Source organism: Coloeus monedula (assembly GCF_965178545.1).
Source record: "Coloeus monedula genome assembly, chromosome: 13".
Taxonomy (NCBI): Eukaryota; Metazoa; Chordata; class Aves; order Passeriformes; family Corvidae; genus Coloeus; species Coloeus monedula.
Window position 1 is genome coordinate 18042319 of NC_138793.1, and position 19607 is coordinate 18061925.

General features: G+C 43.6%; 1 long non-coding RNA gene across 1 annotated transcript; it reads left to right on the forward strand.

Moving 5' to 3' along the window:
- Nucleotides 1-1864: 1864 nt before the first annotated feature.
- Nucleotides 1865-14255, forward strand: LOC309577946. Its single transcript, XR_014226800.1, has 4 exons — nt 1865-1997; nt 2116-2208; nt 9450-9576; nt 14204-14255. It is a non-coding gene; the product is annotated as an uncharacterized lncRNA (long non-coding RNA).
- Nucleotides 14256-19607: the final 5352 nt, after the last annotated feature.

The following is a 19607-nucleotide window of genomic DNA, read 5'->3' on the forward strand; positions in this document are numbered from 1 at the left end:
TCCTGCCCAGTCCAGCTTCTGACCTTGCTGGAAAACCAGTTTGTTCCACAGGTGTTTGATGACTGGTTTACAACAGGATGCTTCTGTCAGTAGTGACCTTTCAGAAATGTTGCTTGAAGAAAATCCTGACAAACACCACTGAATGGTGAGGTGTGGGTGTTAACAACCCTCACTGGAAAGGACTGGAGGAACTGGGAGTGGGTTTGGGGTAAATAATTTATCCTCCTTTTCACCACTTCCTCCATATCTGCCTCGCTAGGGCCATACCTGGTGGCAGGCGTGTCAGACACAGTTAGGTTGATGTGGGATTATTTTATGTCTATCCATCTGAAAACAATTGCCATGAAACACCAAAACCTTAGTATTTCCAATGTTTATTTAATATTTTGTTCTTGGCTTCTTGTCCTTAATGCAGCTACTAAAAGCAAAAGAAATATCTTGCACTTAGCTTGCACTTTCTCTTCCTGTTGACTCTTCTCTTTTAATTCAAATTTGGGGGCTTTCTCTAGAAAACAAATATGAATAAAGTACTTAATGAGAGTTCACATAGTAGTTTAACTTTTAAGGGTCCAGCACTGCTGTAGTTTATTTGCTTGCCAAGTAATTACCAGTTTGAAATTGCAGTTCTACTCCCAAGTTTTAGGACAGTCAAACAGGAAAGATCATCCTCAGGGTCAGACAGGTCTGAGAGACTTTAATGTCCTTGTTCCTGATGTGGAGAGGGCACAGACTCATCCAGGTCAGTGGGGAGTTTGTCTTTCCTTGCACCAAAGCCTCCAGCCAAGTGTGGGAGATGTGTGGAGCTCCCTGGTTTTCTGTTTGCTGCCCAGGTGATGTCATCCAAGTTACTTTTAGCTGGGGCACAACAATTAGTCCTGTTTTATCCCTCCTCAAGTGGTTTAATGAAATTTTACAGCTTCCAACCCCATACTCAACTGCCAGGGAAATCTAAATTTCCATTAATAAATGTTCTTAAACAGCTAAAAAATACCTGTGCCTGGGGTCTTAAATTTACTTAAAATGTGGCAGTGATGAGGAGACGGAAGTTTTAAAGTTAGCTATAGGATCATAAGAGAAGGCTTTATCACCTGTAGACCATCTTGGAGCAGGCCTGAAGAGTGGCCTAGAGGAGGTGGGAATACAGAGGTGAGGTAATCTGGGAGATGACCCCGTGTGAGTCTTTACTCATGTATGAAGCATTTATTGAAACAGATACAAACCCCACACCTCTGCCTTTCCCATGGTGAGTCCTTTTGTCACGGTGCTGTGCAACCTGGCTGGAGGGACCTACAGGTTTATTCAGCAGCTTCAGATGCTGAGGTTACAGATAAATACCCCCAGTGTTGAGATACTGGGAATATCATGGAATCACGGAATGGTTTGGGTTGGAAGGAACCTTAAAGCTCATCTCATCCCAGCCCCTGCCATGGCCAGGGACACCTTCCATTATCCCAGGTTGCTCCAATCCCCATCCAACCTGGCCTTGGACACTTCCAGGTCTGAGGAAATCTGCAGATAAAGTCATAAAAGGTGTCAAGGATCAGGCACGTGAGAGTACCATAAATTGATTATGGCTACTGCCGTGACCAGATATGAAATAATGATTTACACCTCTTTTATGGCTGGCTGATATCTCAGTGTTGCAAATGTACATTCTTTAATCAGTGGATTTCCATTCACATTTTCAGTGGCCATCTGCCCAAAAAGGCCCTGAATAAGTGGTGCTTTTTGAACGAAAAATGTTAAGGAGGTACCAAACCTTCAAAATAATCTGGATGTGCTCCCTGTTTTAACCAATCCAGCAAAATCATGACCTGTTACCTGCTAGATGTGGTGTTTTCTTTCCTCTGTTTTCTTCTCCCTATAGGAGCTCCATGTTGTGTTTCACAGCCTTAGAAGGGGTTAGAAGCACGCAATGGCCACAGGGAGAGGAAGCTACTTTCCAGGCTAAATCCTCCCTGATATAAATCTGTTCCACTGGCACTGCATTTTATCAGGTCAGTGCAGCAGGCAAAGCACGAGAAGTGACACCAAAGCAGGTAAGAGATCCCCATTTGTTGTGTGCCCAAATATTCCAAGCAAAAAAGTTTACATCAGCCACGTGTTCTTTTTCAGGGAGGAGGAGGACATCAGGAAGTCTCCTAATCCTTGCTGGGTTGCCAAATGATGGAAACGTGAAAGCTGCCAGGAAGAACAGGGATCAAAAGTGTAAGCATTCAGTTTGGGGGGGAATAAAACTTACTATCCCATGGAAAAAAAAAAAAAAACGCCCTGCAGTTCAGTGTTGTATCTGTCTCTGAAAGGTATTTGAGTTGACAGCTGAAAATACTTCTTAAAATACTCTCTTAGTCAGTTTATGGTGGTGGTTTCTAAGTTCTTTCAAGTGTCTCCTTTGAAGTTGTATGAGGGTGCATGAGACAATTCACCCGAAGGGAGCCCAGGCTGAGAAGCCAGAGAATATAACCCAGGAGGGCCTCTTCTGACCACGCTGAAGATCTTAATTTTTTTAAAAAATAGGTACATTCCTAATCAATCTGGGAAACGATACAAAAAGATCACAGCCACGTGTACCTTCAGGAATGCACTTCAAAGAACACGTTGTGCTCAAGCGTTTCATTTTCACTGCAAACTACTCTGAAACAGAGCTTTCCTGCAGGGTTATCTGTGCAGGCTGTGTGGTTCAGGAGCTCTGCAGAGGCTGTCAGGTGGTACCTCCTGCCTCACAGGGACTTGGGATGATGAGCTGGATCTCCCAGGCAGACAGTTAAGGCACTTAGGGCTGATGTCACAAATAGAAAATGTTGTTTGATCATTTGTGGTTTAGCTCAGAGTGTCTCAGCCCAAAGTATAGACCCTTAATCTCCCCCTCTTTGACTTGCTGCCCAGTTAGAAAGCCCCTGAAAATCCACCTCCATTCCCACCAGGAGATTCCTGAGGCATCAGAACGTCCCTTCTGCTGATGTTTCTGGGCAAACTGACCATCACTGCCCTCAGGGAAGGCAGAGGCAGAGACACAGATGTCCATCTCTTCATTCCCATCCTTGGATCATGGGCATCCCTTCATTGGCTTGTCTTCTCCAGAGGCCTCTGGCTACCAGGGGAGGGTGTCCCCAAGGCATTTTTAGCCATTGAGCTCAGTCTGGAGAGTTGATTGAGAGCCCAGCCAGAGTGTGGCCACTGACAGAGACCAGAGCTGGCAGCAGGGCATGGGATACAAGTGGAATTCTTGGCCCAGGGATGAGGGAGATGTCTCATGCCTCAAAGGTGACTCCTCCAGCACTGAATGAGTAGGTGAGGGCTGTGATTCTCCTCAGGACTCTGCCTCAGGGCATTTATCCAGCCATGGATGGATAACACTGAGACTGGGAGCCAGCACCCGGAGCCCCTATTTCCCTGCAAGGCTGTGCTGAAGGCATGCTTCTTCCCTTGGCATTTTCTTTTGGCCCTGATTCCCATGCCAGCTATTTTGGAGCCCAGGCCAAGTTGTCTTGCTGTCTCCACAGGCTGTAAAAGGAGCCTTGGCAGCACTGCCTGCTTTGCACTTAGGATGTCCCAGCTGCCTGGGCTCCTCAGGGATTTAACCCTGCCTGATTTGCTTGAATCTATGTGCAAGCTCTTGTTCTCAGCTGACCACAGCAGCTCAGGTCACTATTAATTTATGAGCAAGTTATCCCTGCCAGCCTTTTCACCATCACAGAAATCCATAAAGACAAGTCTTGCTGTTCTTCTCCCCATTCCTTTATCCTACTAGTTTTAAAGTTGTGGTAAAAAAGGCCGATTTAATCACCTTTCTCTTGCTGATGAACTTCATAAAGCACAATAAGCTTAATAAGGAAAAAATCTACCCTGAGTCTGAGTGATGTGTTCACAGCATCTCAGAGAACTACAAACCCAAGTAACTGCATGACTAATTTGCCCCGTGTCATTAATTATGTCTTATCTCATTGGAGAGAATGGGTTTTCCTAATAGCCCATATTAATGAAGGAACGAGTCAGGAATAAGAAAGTCAAGCAAAGAGCAAGGCCAGTGGCCAGGGAGGCACAGGGAGTGCCTTGGGATCACACTCAGTCCGGGCAATAAATCCCTGGGGGTTGTTCAAGGGCGCAGGGGAACTCGGCAATTTCCTGGGGCTTTCCACGCCTCACGGGATCAGAGGTTGGGGATCTGCGTGTGTGACGAGAAGGAAAAGCATGACCTAAACACCAGTGGGCACGTAGATGCCATTTCTCCAGGAGCTTTGCCAGGCTGGATGCCCATGACCTGACTTCTCTTGAACGCCTGCATTTGTTCCCAAAATTTAATGAACCCACTTCTATTGGTTGTGTTGAGCAATTTGCCATTCTGGTGCCAAAGCAGAAGAGGAGGAATGAAGGTGATATTTAACCTTCCCACCTTTCCCACAAGGGAGAGAAAAAGGTCTGGAGAAGGTCAGTGCAGAGGGGCTGGGTTCTGTCTTCAGAGCCATGGGAAGGTTGCTCTTGAGTCTGTGGGTACTGCTGAAAGCTCTAAAGTCTGTGAGGACCCTTGCAGGGTATGTGGCCTCAGTGTTGCTGTAATTTATTGAATTCACTGTTCCTGGGAGAGCTGGGGGAAGTCCCTAAACCACTGAGCAGTGGTCTCTGGGAGGGTGTACTGGCAAAAGACCTTGCCCATCCCACCCCTTCCCTACCAGGAGCAGGAGCCTGGGCGGTGAGCAGGGTGAACCCTCTGCTCTGGAGCGGGAAGGCAGTTCCCACAAGCAGCAACCCAACATCTGTCAGGCACTTCAGCTGCAGCTCATAATATTTATTTTTCCCTTTGTTCTCTGCCTTTTATCCTTTGGTGACTTACCAGGCCACCCAAACCAAAGGAGGTCGCTGGGTCTGCAGAACAGCGTCTCACACAGCGGAACAATATCAGGGGGAAGAAATGCTCCCCCAATTTCTAGGGAAAAGGGCAGTAGCACTTCTCAGAAGGTTTATTTAAACATGGCTGTTTGTTTTTGCTGGAGATTGAGTTACCTTCCCTTATAAGAGTAATGTTTTTGGAATCCTCCTTGTTTCTCCTGTAATCAATCACAGTTGTCTGAAGGAAACGAGCTGGGCTCTTTGTCATTTTTCTTTGCTTTTCCTCCATTGGCAAGTGAAGGAAGTGCCCCAAAAAGAGTAATTTACTATGAACTTGGTTTTGACATTGTTGGCAAGTCCTTGGCATGCTGGCTACATAAATTACTGCCCTATCTCTGGGCAGACAGAGCACAAAGGCACAGCTCTTGTTTCTAATTGTAGGCTGGCAGGACCTCTGCTATCAGGCAACACAGACAACAAAGAGAAGAAGAAAAAAGGCTCCCAGCTGGCTCTCAGCGAGGGTGGCAGGGCTGCAGGGAGGGGACCCCAGGTCCTGTTATGACTCCAAGCCATGTTTTGTCCCAGCAGCTGCCAACAACCACACGGACAAAATCTGCTGGCTGGTTTTGTGGCTTCTCGCGGATCACGGGCTGCTCTCCTCAGCGCGGACAGGCAACAATGCAAAGTTGCACCCAGGGCTCTTTAATTCTTGTGGGGGGATGGCAATTGGGCTGAGGCACAGCACAGTGACCTCGGGGAACAGCAGACTGATGGGGAAGACTAAGACTTCAAAGAAGTTCTGAAGTGGTTCTGACTCTTCTCATCCCCCGTTCTTGTTTTTTTTTTTTTTGATCAGCTTTTCATTGAGATTTGCTGCTCTGGGCTAAATAGTTTGGAAGTGTTTGGCTGATAGAACAGCTGGAACTGGTAATGTCCAGCATCTAACAGGGTCTGTTATGATGTTGTTTTCCTTGTTTTTCCTCACAAAGTTCTGAAGAGCTTTTATAAAGAAGAACTATTTTTTTTGTGTAATTGTGGAGGTGTACATCTAGAGAAACTGAGGCTGTGTAAGTAGGACAGGAACAGATCCTGCATCAGCAAGTGGACAATGGGAGAAGGAAAAAGTAGGATTAAAGTCATGGAACTCCTATAATTTTAAATGCAATTTGCTAAGGAACTGCAGTCCCCATCTCTCTGCCCCTAATCACTTCTTTATCACTTGAGACAGAAAAGTGCTGGACAATGAGACACAAATATCTGTGAGGTGGCAGAAGTGGAGATGGTTTTTAGGAAAAAAAGGCACCTTCCCAGCACTGACCACCATTGCTGTGGTAGAAATGCCTTCATTTGGGATCCTGGCAGGCCACTCTTTGATGTATTTGAGCTAAAAAATGCTGAGTGTTCAGTTCTTTCTACTGGGTGGTTTTGCTTCAGTTGCCTCCTTTTGAGCCCTCCATATTACTGTGTTTCACTGAGTATTTGGTGTAAAGTGGTGTTCTTTGAATGACGTTGTTCCATCATTTCTGAGAGTAATGTCTACTTTGCTTTTCCTGTGGTAAGCTTTGAATGCAGCCATGCCGCACAGCTGGCAATATACACCCAAGAAAATGGAAAAGGTGCAGTTATTTTAGTCTTTACAAGGTTGGAAACAGGGAAAGTTGTTTTGATTTTCAGCCTCCATCTGTCTTTAGGACTTGGAGGGTATACGGTTCGACAGAAGCATTTCCCCAGATTAGGTGATGCTCCTTCCTTGGTCTCCTTAAAAAATATTAGAAGGAATTTCATCAGATCATGGAGCTCAGAATGTCAAATCAGAGTCTTACACAAATAATCCAGGTTTTGGGAAGCTTGTCATGCTAAGTGGGTTCTTTGGCATTGACTGGTTTTATTATGGATGGAGCCACAGCAGAGCCACATTAGAAAAGGATATTGTTACCACACTTTCAGTATCAACAATGCTACTTGGAGAGGAATAATCTGTTCCAGATGACTGTTAAGAACGTCTGTCCTCTTTAGAAGGGATTCTTTTTTGTTTAGTTGATTTATTCTGATTAAATTTGGGATCATTTAGACTCCTGTCAAAGAGTCAGTAAACATGAAGATAATGTGATTCACAGAACGGGCAGTCTGAGAGGCTACTTTCATTTAATTCAATTAGATGGGCTTTTAGATTGGATTTATTTGTTTTATCTTGAGTATTGTAGCAAATTTTTTCTCCGTGAAAGAGGAGGCAGAGTACAATTACTGCAGACATCAAAACTGCTGGGTTAATTCCAGGGCTTTTCCATGCGCTGGCAAGTGAGGGGACTGCAGTTACCTGCATAAATGACTGGGTGTGAGAGCGGGCACAGATAAAGCAGATGAGATTTTGAGGGGCTTGAAGGAAAAACTCTGTTTGTGATATATATCACAGCAGCATTTCCCACCAGAGCCATGTGCAAGGCAGGCGTCAAACTGAACTCTTTGAAATTAAAGCAAAAAGATTTTTTAAATTTGGCTTTGCTCAACATGGCTGAGGGGAGTCTGTGAAAAAACTAAAGTTACTGTAAATTCACAGGTTTCTTCAGTCTCTTTGTGTCCCTCCTTTGTTCTGCTCCTTGGATAATGCCCACGGTTTTTATAGCAGTGATGAGGACGCTTTTGGTATCTCCTGTCCATCACTGATGTCCCTCTGTACCAGATCATCCTGCACACAGGAACTGCAGGTGAGACAAGGCTGGGAACACCCCTGGATAGAGCCCAGGAGCAACACTGCAGGAAAAATATTCCATGGCCTGTCTGGCAGGGGGCAATTTTTTAACCTCCCTCTGGCTTTCTGGTTTGCCAGGGGTTTCAGCTTGTGGATTTGAGCCTGTCCCCAGGCACAAGGGTATGGGCAAAGGCTGTTGTGATGTGCCTCAGTTATTTGTCTGTTCTTCTCATAACTTGCTGTGTCTGGGCTCTCTCCCAGCTTCTCCCTAGGCCATTGCTTAGGTCCCTTGGATCAGGTATTCCCAGGAGCCACGGGGAGAGCAGTGGGGGCTGACTGGCTGCATCTGGATGCCTCTTCCACTGAGCAAAGTGCTTGGTGACCACCCTGACAAAGCTCAACTCTCACTCCTCTCTGCATTCCCAACACCTCCAAATCCATCTCTCCAGCCACTGAATTTTCCCTCTGAGGACTTAATTTTGGTTTTGAGTGTTTCTCCAGCAGGCATTAGTTAAGCCTGAAAGGCTTTTGAAGATGTTCCCCACAGCTGAGGGCTGCTGAGCATCCAGCAGTGGCAGAGTTTGGGGAGCTTTGTTAGTCCTGGATGTGCAGATTCCTGTTTTGTATTTGAAATAGATCTGCACCCTCTTGGTTAACAAAATATTATGCTCAGGACAACTACCTGAGCCACCTCACTGAGCCAAAGGGCCCTAGGAGGGTTCCAGAAGAGCCAATATTAAATCCAGAGACATCAACATTAGTGAAGTAGGACTAAATTATCTCCAGCTGGTGCTGGCTCTCACCTGAGGCTCAGAAATAAGTAGTTCCCTGGAAAAGAAGGGAAGATGAAGGGTGCTAATGAGGACCAGAACGATGCTTGGAGCTCAGGTCACGTTCTGTTTCCAGCCCTATCAAGTGCAGTCAGAGACAATTTTTCACCTCCTGTCACTTGTGCACCAGCCAATCCATCAAAGCCAAATTCCTCTGGCAGTGAGGAAGGATCCAGTCCCACTGTTGGAGCATTGGAGGCATGGCTGCCCCCGCTTCCAAGGTCTAGGCGAGAAGCGGAGATCCCTTGAAACTTCTGTTTTCCTTCATTCAATTAACTCTTTGTAGCTGTTAATTGCATGTTAACCACGATCAGAACTCACTACCAAGGGCTTCGCTCCTCACTGACCAGTGCCATTGAGTGCAAGTCTTGAAATATTTGGGGAAAATGATAGGGAAACACCAACCATTGCTCTGTGCTGAACATGGCTTAGAATAGCAACTTATGAGCAGATTAAAAATCAGCTCTCACATCACCTGGATATTCAGAGACCTTCACTGTGTGTTTCTGAGCAGTTCTTGTGACTAAAGTGGTCTTAGAAGAAACAGGGATTTTCAGACATTAATTATTTACTCATGTGATAGGTAAGCTCTGCTCTCACATGTACCATACTATTATTTTTGATTAACATCTCTAGATTCTCTGGAAAACCCTACTTGCCATGTGACTCTTTATAGCTAAGCAGCGTTGAAAATACCTGTATTCCTCACTGCACCTAGAGCTGCAGAGTCAGAATGGTTTGGGTTGGAAGGAACCTTAAAAATCCTCTTGTTCCAACCCACCTCCCACTATCCCAGGTTGCTCCAAGCCCTGTCCAACCTGGCCCTGGACACTTTCAGGGACCCAGGGGCAGCCACAGCTTCTCTAGGCAAGAGGGAGATGGGTATTCATAGGAGTGTGGCACATGTGCAGCACTTTGGGGCATACTGTTGGGCAGAGATGGATATAACGAGGCATGGAAAACATAAATTCAGCTGGCTGGGATCACGGGGTGAGTAATTATCCCTGTGGAAGCCCAGCAGGTGGATTAATTACTGGGCTGCCTCTGCAATAAGCAATTAAGGGAAAACATCTGTTTCACATCACCCATCTCTCCTTTTCCAGGATACTCCTCCGGTTTGTCTCTCTGATGCTGCAACCTGGAGACAAGTCATTTCTGTGAGGAGGTTGTGCAAACATCATGTGTTCCTGTGTGGAAAGCAGGGGACACGGCCAGGAGCAACAGGACACGGTAAGGAACATCCGGAATGAACTCCCGACTCCCTTGTTTTATTTTCTATTGGGTTCTGCCTTGTTCCATTCCAGAACGAAGCTGTTTCCAGGCACTGGCAGCAGCCCTGTTAGAGGTGCAGAAAATAAACCCAGGAGCCAGCTCTGCTCGGTGACTCAATATCTCTGCTGCCATCTTGAGTAAGAGGAAAGTCTGAGCATCTGAGCAACCTTTTCCTGCTTGATCAGGGGTTTTAAAGTGGATTTTGTTAAATTAGCCAGGCCAAACTCATATCTGGTGTGCAAAGTTGGAAAGGTCCTGTCTGCACCAGGAAAGGTTCCCATGCTCACCAGTGCTCCAGGGTATCCATGGCTGATGCTGAGTGTCCTTGTGCCGCTGAAAACTGAGAGCAAGTGAAGCAAAATGGTTTTTGTATTACCAGCAGGGTTTCTTTGGGTAGATTTAATTGGGAGAGAATCTGTTCAAAATGATGGTAAATCCAGAATAACCCTGCTTTAGGTGAGCTGGTTTCAATACTGCTGCTGTAGGTCGACATGCACAGATGTAAGAGAATGGTTTTTCCCCCTAAATTGTGGCTATTTCTTACTGGGATAATTTACCCAGAAGTTAAATCTGGTTGTCTATAAATTATCACAATGTCCAGGCCTCTGCCTGCTAACAGAACATAGACAGAAAAATAATTTTTGAAGGTGTGGACTTCATTATTTAATTTATCCAACTTGCCTTTAATTTATCCATCTTGTCTGAGCAAGCATTGCTTTCTCTAGAAGTCCCTTATCCTTATTGCTCTTGTCTGGGATTTATTTTTCAAGCAAGGATTAGATTAAATTTCTGTAAAAATATTTAATACACTTGATCAGAAATGTGGGGTTTAGCAATGGATCAGTGTGTCACCTGCTGTGCACACAGCAAATGTTGGTTATTTTCTTCGTGTCTTGATCTAAAATCGTGAATATACAATTGGAACATACATTTGGTGAAGAAATGTATCCACCCTCCTTTAGAATGACATAAACATCTCATGTTTAATTTAAAGTACAATGGAATTGCTGCTTGGCTTGAAGTGCTTAAGCAATATTAGAAACTTTTGCTTAATCTCTGTTTTACAGATTAAAATACCAATATTTCCAGTGCAACCAGAATTTATTAAAGCAGGCTATTGCCTAGGGAAATATGCCTTTGGATGTGTTTCTATCAACTCCCCTGGAAAAAAATTGAATGTAATTAGTGTTGCATAACCATAGAGAGAAAAATGGGCCAAAACCTAAGTGCATAAAAGGAATATTGCAACTGTGGAGTGTAAATTGCTTGTGGCTTGCCAGGCTGGTTGCCATTCCTGGGGGCCAATGCCAGTCAGAAAGTCCTAACTGGAAGAAAGCAGCAAGGCTGGCGATGTCCAGGAGAAAGATGAGAGGAGCTGTTGTATAAAATTGGGAAAACAGAGTCCCAGAGTGACAGGTAATTTGTTTTATATATACCTTGTATACCCATCAGTGAAATTCAGGCCAAAATGAAATTATTCCAGTCCCTGGTGATGGAGTTTCACTCTGAGTTCATGGAGACTCCAATGGCTCATGAGACGTTGCTAAATAATTCTCAGTAATTGTCCCATTCTTTCTCCTTCTCGTGGTGAAATCAGTTCTGTGGATCAGCTCCTCTTCCAATTAAAACAATTGGCTGATTAAACTCTCTCCATGCAGTGAGATCAGATTTGGGTGATTCTCACAATGCAGTGTCTGGATTTGGTGGGGGCTATGTGCATCTGGGACTGAGCTGCTCTGGTTTCCCTCTTCACTTCTCCTCTTCACCTCTTCTCATCACCTCTTGTCTGCTGCACTTATTATCAGCAGGGATGTTTCTTGCAGCATGTCTGAACAGCACCAGGGCTGGAGGCTTCCATCCCCCAAGTGCTGCTGAAGTATAAATAAGAGCAATAAAGAGACTTTTCCCTCTGCTAATAATTCATTGGTGTTTTTATGCAGAATTCTGGCCTGGAGCAAAATATAATTGGCAGGCAGCTTTTAACAGGGGAGGCCACAGTGACCTGTTTCAGCAAGGGACCACGGAATAACAACCTCATGTTGTGCTTTAAGCATCACTGAAATCAGAAACGAAGCTTGGCTTGGAGAGCTCCTCTAGAATTTAAGGCTGGTTTTCCCATTCCTTCCCTGAAATATCTGGGGGAAAAAAACCCAAATAAACAAGAGACAGAGATTAGGTTATTCCATGTGTCAGGGGAGAAATAGCTGTAGTAAGTAGGTATATGGTGTAAAAATGCAGGTCTGATCTGTCCCCAAGCCTGTGACATTTGCCATACATTTGGGTTCCCCAGATTTGCTGAAAACCCTGCCCTGAGGGAATGTCGACAGTGGCAATTCACAAATGAAAAAACAGAGGAGTGCATAATTTGCTGGTTAACTCCAATTTCTAAATGACTCATTTGATGTCACATATTCTTGAAGATATGAAATGGTTCTAATTAAAGGCAGATGTGCAAAATATAGCCTATAGGATGGATATAGGGAAAACATACTTTTCCATGTGAGTGGCAAAGCCCACAGCCACAAATACCTCTCCAGTTTGGCAGCCTCAAAAATGCATCCACAAATATTATTCATCTCAGTGGTCTGCAAAGATTTATCAGAGGTTGCAGCTTCCTGAAAACATCTGTGAGGCTCAGGGGTTTGTATGTGTGTGTTTGTCACTTGGCAAACAGTCACTTGCTTTTACTATACCCTCTAAGAGAGCAGCAATTATGAGTAAGAGAGTCTGGAAGAGACTGAAGTGTTCAAAAATGGATCTTATGGGGAAAATATAGCTGGATGTTTACAATAATTTCTCCAATTTAAAGTCATGAGAAGCATCTTTCCACACGTCAGTATGTCTGCTTACGGCTTTTTTTTTTGGGGGGGGGGGGGGGCATAAATCTTTTAGAAAAGAAAATCTGTCTGAATTTGTCCCAAATACTTTAAAAGTAACTTGTCATTTTGGATTGTGAAGGATGGTTTGGGTTGGAAAGGATTTTAAAAAGGATCATCCCATTCCACCCCCTGCCATGGGCAGGGACACCTTCCACTATCCCAGGTTGCTCCAAGCCCTGTCCAGCCTGGCCTTGGACACTTGCAGGGATCCACGAGCAGCCACAGCTTCCCTGGGCACCCTGTGCCAGGGCCTCCCCACCCTCACAGGGAAGAATTTCTTCCTAATATCCCATCTAAACCTAAATTTTTGCAGTTTAAAGGCATCACCCCTTTGTGCTATCTCCAAATGCCCTCTCCAACAGATGAACACATAATCCTGAAGCTCCAGGGTTGAGTAAGAGGTGTCTTATTGATGAACAACCAGCACTTCCCTTATGGACACTGTTGAATCATTATGTTGTATCTATGATTCTACGGTTTCTCCACGGTCCCTAAGGCATTTTAAGAGATATCCCTTACTGGAAATAACAGAAAAGCAAAAGTCTCCATGGGATATAGGATGGACAACCTGTTAGAGATGATTCACACACTGGAGTGTGCTAAAGACTGTAAGGGTACAAAAATGCACCCAACCAGCACCAGCATTGCTTTCCCACATTTCCAGAGACTGGAGTGCAGTTCGTGTCCCTCAGAGCCTTGGTTTGTGAAGGAGTCAGGGCATAAGCTGTTGAACACTAGGGAGGGATTAAATCTTTGCTGATGAGTCTCATTTTCTATCTCTCCACGTGAGATGGATATTTTTAATGACATCTGGGTGCAGAGCTGGAAAGCAGAGACAAGCAATGAGTCCCAGAATTACTGGAGTTTCTCATCTCCTGTTTTAAAAAGAGATAAAATAGGGATTGCTCCTGTGCCTCAGTTCTCTAGAACAATCTATTGGACCTGATGGAGCTGAACTCAATGATTCTCCTCCCTTCCAACTCAGGATATTCTGTAATTCTGTGATCTTTTCCTACAGGTTTTCTCATTTTTCTTCTTGACTTTACACCTTTGATGCTATTATGACTCATAGATGTTTTCTCCAAAGCCCCATCAATTTCAACACAATAAACATAGATAATCCATCATTAAAAAAAAATTTTAAAAATCAATATTTACTTAGGTTTGTGCCTGTTTCAGCTTTCCAGTCCCCTGCAAAAATGGAAAGTTTTTCTCCAGAGCACTTAACATGTTGGTTGAAGATTTTTTCCCTTTTACCCTTGATGCTGAACTCCAACAAAATGTTTGTGTGTGTGCAAGAGCTGCAAGGTCAGATGTGCAAATAGGTAATGGATTGTTGCAGATGAAATGGACTTAGCCTTTGAGTTTTGTTTCGGTTTTTTTAAGTGGTCTGTCTCCTCTCTGAAATGTTTATATTTGCACTTAGTTTACTTAGAAGACAACACTGAAAGGAGTATTTTGGAGGAATTCCATCTTTGTCCTGAATTATTAACTTGTCTGAAGAATGGCAAAGATAGAAAATCTGGTGGACAGAAACAGAAATCAAAACTATCCAACAAAACACTGCATCATTTCCCTGGAAGGAACGTTGTTGAGTTTACTGTAAATCTGATGATGATTCCTGTTATCACAGTCAAAGGTCAACCCATTCTTGGTGATACTCTGAGATAACATCTGTTGGTTTATCTCCTATAACAAAAACACAGTGTGAAGACACTGAGGAGAATGGTTTGCAAAAAATCTTACAACCGGAAAAGGCAGCTTTTGGTGACATTTGAATCTTTCTCGTGATAAAACTGGATCCAGATTCCACCACAGAAATCTCAAAATGCAAAAGAAAAACAAGGGACAAGGTAAATTCTTTTAAACTCAGAGCTTGGCATTTGTAAGATACAAGGCAAAATCTAAGTCCTGGGTTAATTTTTGGGAATGTGGGAGATTAGAGTTTAAGATAAATGAGTATGGCAGTGAGAGAAGAATCCCTTAAAAACGGTGCTTTACGTGCTAGAAAAGGGCTTGTAACATAAAGGCATTCCCCAAAATAGAAAGCACAACACCAACATAAAACACTCATCATGTTTTCAGTGCAAGGCGAGGATTTGCACTCCTAACCTCCCACGATGGAGCTGGGCCTTGAATAGCATTTCTGTTCTCTCCTCAGCCGAGCTAATGACAGATCTGAAGAAGTGTCAACACCGCAGCCGAACAAGCTCGAGGTGGCAGGAATGTTGTTCACAGGGGACATGGGAGTCACAGCAAATACTCTTTCCAAGGCTGGTTGCTCCTGATTAAACGGTGTTTTCAGCAGGAAAAGCCAAAAACTTGCCCAGAGGCAGTGGAGTGCTCCAGATGAGTCCCATGCCTACTCCAACAACGGCGGGTGAGGTAATGCTCTCCCTGGCTCCTCTCTCCTCTCCTGCTGCCAGCCCTGGCTCAGGCTGGGATATTTGCTATTTGCTTGCTATTTATTTGTTATTTTTTATTTATTTGCTATTTATTTGGTATTTACTTTTTAAAAATTTATTTATTTGCTAGTTGCTTTATTCAGAGGCCGATGTCACCCACGGTGGAGGAATCCAACCTAATTCCCGACGGCTCCATGTGTCATTTTCATTCTTGGCAGGGGGAGTTTGTCTTCTGTGACTTCACCTCCCATAAAATTTGCAGGTTGAGTGGAAGTCACCTAAACTGCCCGTGAGCCCTCTTTAGGGAGGTTGGCATTGCCGTGCAGTTCCTCCGAGGTCTCTTGGACACCTGTCTGAGTTTGGGATGAATCACCCTCTGGACACAGCAGGAGAGGAAACGGCTTCAAGTTGAGCCAGGGGAGGTTGAGATTGGATAGTAGGAAAATTTTCTTCATGGAAAGGGTTATCAAGTGTTGGGACTGGCTGCCCAGGGAAGTGGTGAAGTCACCATCCCTGCAGAGATTTAAAAAACATGTGGATGTGGCACTTGGGGACATGGGTAAGTGGTGGGCTTGGCAGTGCTGGCGGCATGGTTGGACTCGATGGTCTTGGAGGTCCTTTCCAATCTTAATAATTCTATAATTCTATGACATGCCAATTTTTCTTTAGGGGTTGAAGAGATACTGATTTTCCAATCCATGTGTGAAATCTTAGTTTGGGATGGTGAAAATTAGGAGAACATCGTGATGGTGGTCTGGAGAAGGGGCTCTGATGCAACCTCGTAGTTCTGTGAGTGACAAAATCTGGATGAACACATGGGAACAACTCATCCCAAGGGCAGTGAGGGGAAAATGAGGGCAGAAATGGAAGTTTGATTATTTTATGGTCTTTCCCCCATGTTTTGGTTCTCTGGACAGCATATTCCAAAGCTGTTTTCCAATTTCTATTCAGTGTTGGATATATCAAAAATTTGGAGGAATTTGGGCTGGATTGCTCTGAGACAGAGCAGAGCTCAGCCCAAACTCTTGCAAATTATTTGAGTTTGGATTTTCACATGTAAGCCCAGCCTAGGAAAAACTTTCCATCTTTGTAGGAAATAACTAGAAAAAGAACATTTCCCTGCCAGAGAGTGAAAAACTGCAAATCTCACCTGTGAAACGCAATATGAGTTCGTTGAAATAAGTCCCATCTTAATTTTGGTGAGGTGAAGTTTCACAAATGTGTTGACATTTTCACAAGTTGATGGTGCCAGATATGATCTCTACTGAATTCTTATATTTTCAGATAAAATGTGTTGCTCCCACAAATTTGTCAGTTTTGCTCCCTAGGACATAACTTTCATTTTAGTTTCAGAAGGTTGCCAAGGGTCCCAAATTTGAGTCAGAAACTGGTACCATACCTAACATTTACAAACAAAAATAAGAAGCAAAATGTTTTGTTTCTGTCCTTTCAGTACTTTAAATTTTGTTCATAATTAAATACTTTAATTTCCCTCCCTTCAGTGACCTTCAAAGTTTAAATACTAATGAAACCAACAATTCTTTTTTCTGTAAAAAGAGTTTTAAACGAAACTTGTTCCTGTTTTTCCATAATTTTTTCAAGTGTTGATCAGCTGATCTCTTTCCAGAAAAGAAAAGAGACAAAAAGTCCCTGAAAGGAAGAGAGACAAGAGGTCATTGTTGATGTGAGGAAAAACATTGGGTTTTTTTTTTCAAAAGTATTGCAACCATTTCTTTTTTCTGAGCATTTACTTCTGCTCATGGAAAACAAAGAAGAGAAATTCCAGCTGGTGCATGGAGGCATCAGGTGTTGGCTATGAAGCATTTGCCAGGCAGGGACAGGTTTATAAAAGGCCTTGGACCCCACATAGGGGAAATGAGATTTTAATCAGATTTCACTCAGATGTCCAAAAAAGGGGATTTATTTCTAAATCACCAGTGACCTGTGGCTCCATCTTTGCAAATCCAGTTGTTATTCCCAGCGGGAGCTCCTGTTTCTCAACAGAACTGAAATTCAGGCGGCTTCGCATTTAGGAATCAAAAGGAGCCCTTTGTGCTTCTGAAAGTCTGGCCTTGGCCAAGTGTTCTGCAGCCAAGAACAAAAATTAAGTTAACTCAGAAAGAACAAGTCATCAGCCTGCCCTCTGGTCATCAGAAGAATGTAAAACATCTCAGATTTATTCCCCAAATCCAAGTCAGATTTCATCTGTGCTGAACATTCGGTGCAATAACTGGGAATTTCATGAATTAGCCAATGTGGAGTCACTGCTGGCAGTGGGGTCTCCAGGTGATTTGTACTTGACAGTTTGTAAAGACCAGAATCCAGCATTCCAGCCTGCTGGAAAGAGCTCTTTAAGGGTTTTTTAATTTGGTTTAGGTTTGATTTTTTTTTTTTTTTTTTTTTTTTTGGAGGGGGTGTTGTGGTTTAGATTTTTTGTTTGTTTGTTTAAATTGTCCTAAAGGAATTCTTTCCAGCATAGTGATTGGAGCTTGTTTAAGTTTCTATTTACTCCAAAGGGTTGTTATGGAAGAGTGAACCTCATTGTTCTAAAGCAAAATGAGTAAATGATAAATGAATGTGTTTGGCAGCAGTAAATCAAAATAAGTTTGTCTGCAGAGACAGGAGGTGGAGGTCCTGATATTTTGCTTTTCTCCTCTCCATCCTCCTGTATGATGGGTGACAATCTCCCACGTCTATCAGGTCTGTCACAGGACTTGTGAAATTTCTTAAATGATTTTTATTTTATGAATAATCACTACACAGGCAAAATCTTTTTGGGAGATAACAGCTGGAAGAACAAGGAGCCCCTCACAGTGGAAGTTACAACATGTGGAAATGTAATGTTCATTGTAATAAGAAATACCTGAAAATGTAGAGACATTTTGCTGTTTACTGTACCATAAATATCAAACTGCACCCAGGAAAGGGGAGAATTGATTTAATAACATCTCTTCTAGATAACTTTGAAATGTCTGCCATGGTAATTACATGCTAATGATATGATTTCACACTGCTTATAATCTCAGCAGCACACTGTTTCTAATTATGCATTGCCCAGAAAAAGGGCCTTGCTGCTTTCTGTCTCTAAATTATTGTTTTTATCCAGACACCACCTGTCCAGGTAGGTAATATTATAGCTACTGTTGCTTCTGAGAACCACCTGGTCATTGATGGATTTATGTTCACTGCATAAAAATCCTTTTCCTGAACCCTGCAAGTTCACAAAAACCTGTAATTAGTGCTGCATTTCAGTCAGAGAAAATTTCAAAACAGTGGTAGGGGATTTTAAATGGCTCTCTATGAATAAAAGCAAAAAACTTCTGTTCCAAAAATACAGTTAATGACTTCTGCCTCACCATTTTGCATAGCAACAAGTCCTTCATTAAGTTTTAGTCTCTCAGACACCTCTCCCCATATGCAGCATTGAGTTAGTTTCCTTTAAAATCATCCTCCAAAGATGGATGTGCAGCTTCCATGGCTTGCAAACATCTTCCCCAATCACTTACCTCTCCAAAGAAATGTTCTTTCTGACACCCTGCCCACAGTACTTTGTGTTCTCTCTTAATCAATCTAAGCGTCCTTATCTTTGTTGCACTTCATCTTGTCTAACAAGCGTTCCCAAAAGCACCTGAATTTTATTTCTAGGAATAAGTGTGCTGTCTTATTGGGACCATGTGTTCTTCAGAGCCTGCCCTGTGCCCTCACATAGGAGAATCCACATTGATTCATTCCCAGAGCATGAACTTTGAACACTCGTATTATTTTTATTAAACATAACTCTGGTTCTTTCTCTGCTCTTCCCTTTCCCCTGCACCCTCCAGCTATATCCAGCCTCAGAGTCAAAACAGGGATAAATGGAAAACACATTGGAAAGAGGATTATGTCCATATGGAGGAGGATTGACATCCATTTCCAAACTGGGAAGAATGTGCTATACCAGCCAGTTTTGCCCTTGGTTATCCACCTGAGATGCCTGTGCAGGTGAGTGCCTGAGCACCCAAGGAAAAGAGGGACACTCTGGGAAGTGTCTCAGCAGAAAGTGTTTGTCAGCCTCACAAATCTCTACTCAAATCCATCCTTTCTGCAGTCACAGTCTGGAAACGATTTGAGTTCTCTTCCCATCTCCCTGACTGCTCTGTCAGGTTGGATCATGGTAAGGTAAAAGGAATCCAGCTTGAGGTTCCTGGCTCTTGGCTGGGCCATTGTCACTTCCTTGTGACATGAGCAGTCATGCTCAGGAGATCTGAGGCCACCTCCGAGTCTCCTGATGTTGATAAAACCCAGCCCCAGCCTTGAGTAGGTCCCAGCTGAATTGCAGCTGTGACTCAGAAAGTGATGTAAGAAAGCAGGGAGAGGATAAAGAAGAAACTGTTCAAACCTCAGCAAGGTTTTGTCCATCTTCAGGAGTGGTTTGGAACAGGGCACTGACATCTGTTTGGAACAAATGCCACGTACTGTGCCTCCAACCCCACCTTCCACAACAAGTCAGTCCTGATTATCAATGTGGATGTGGTGCTGAAATCTAGTCCTGAACTATGAAATTTGCTCTATAACCTTTTGTCATTCCCAGAATGAAAATTGTCCAAGCACATCCTCATCCCACAACTTTCCTTGGAAATTATCCTCAACCCTCACATTGTACTGAGGGATGGAAAATGCTGAGAGATCTCTAAAGCCAACAAGATCAAGGCAGGAGCACTGAGTT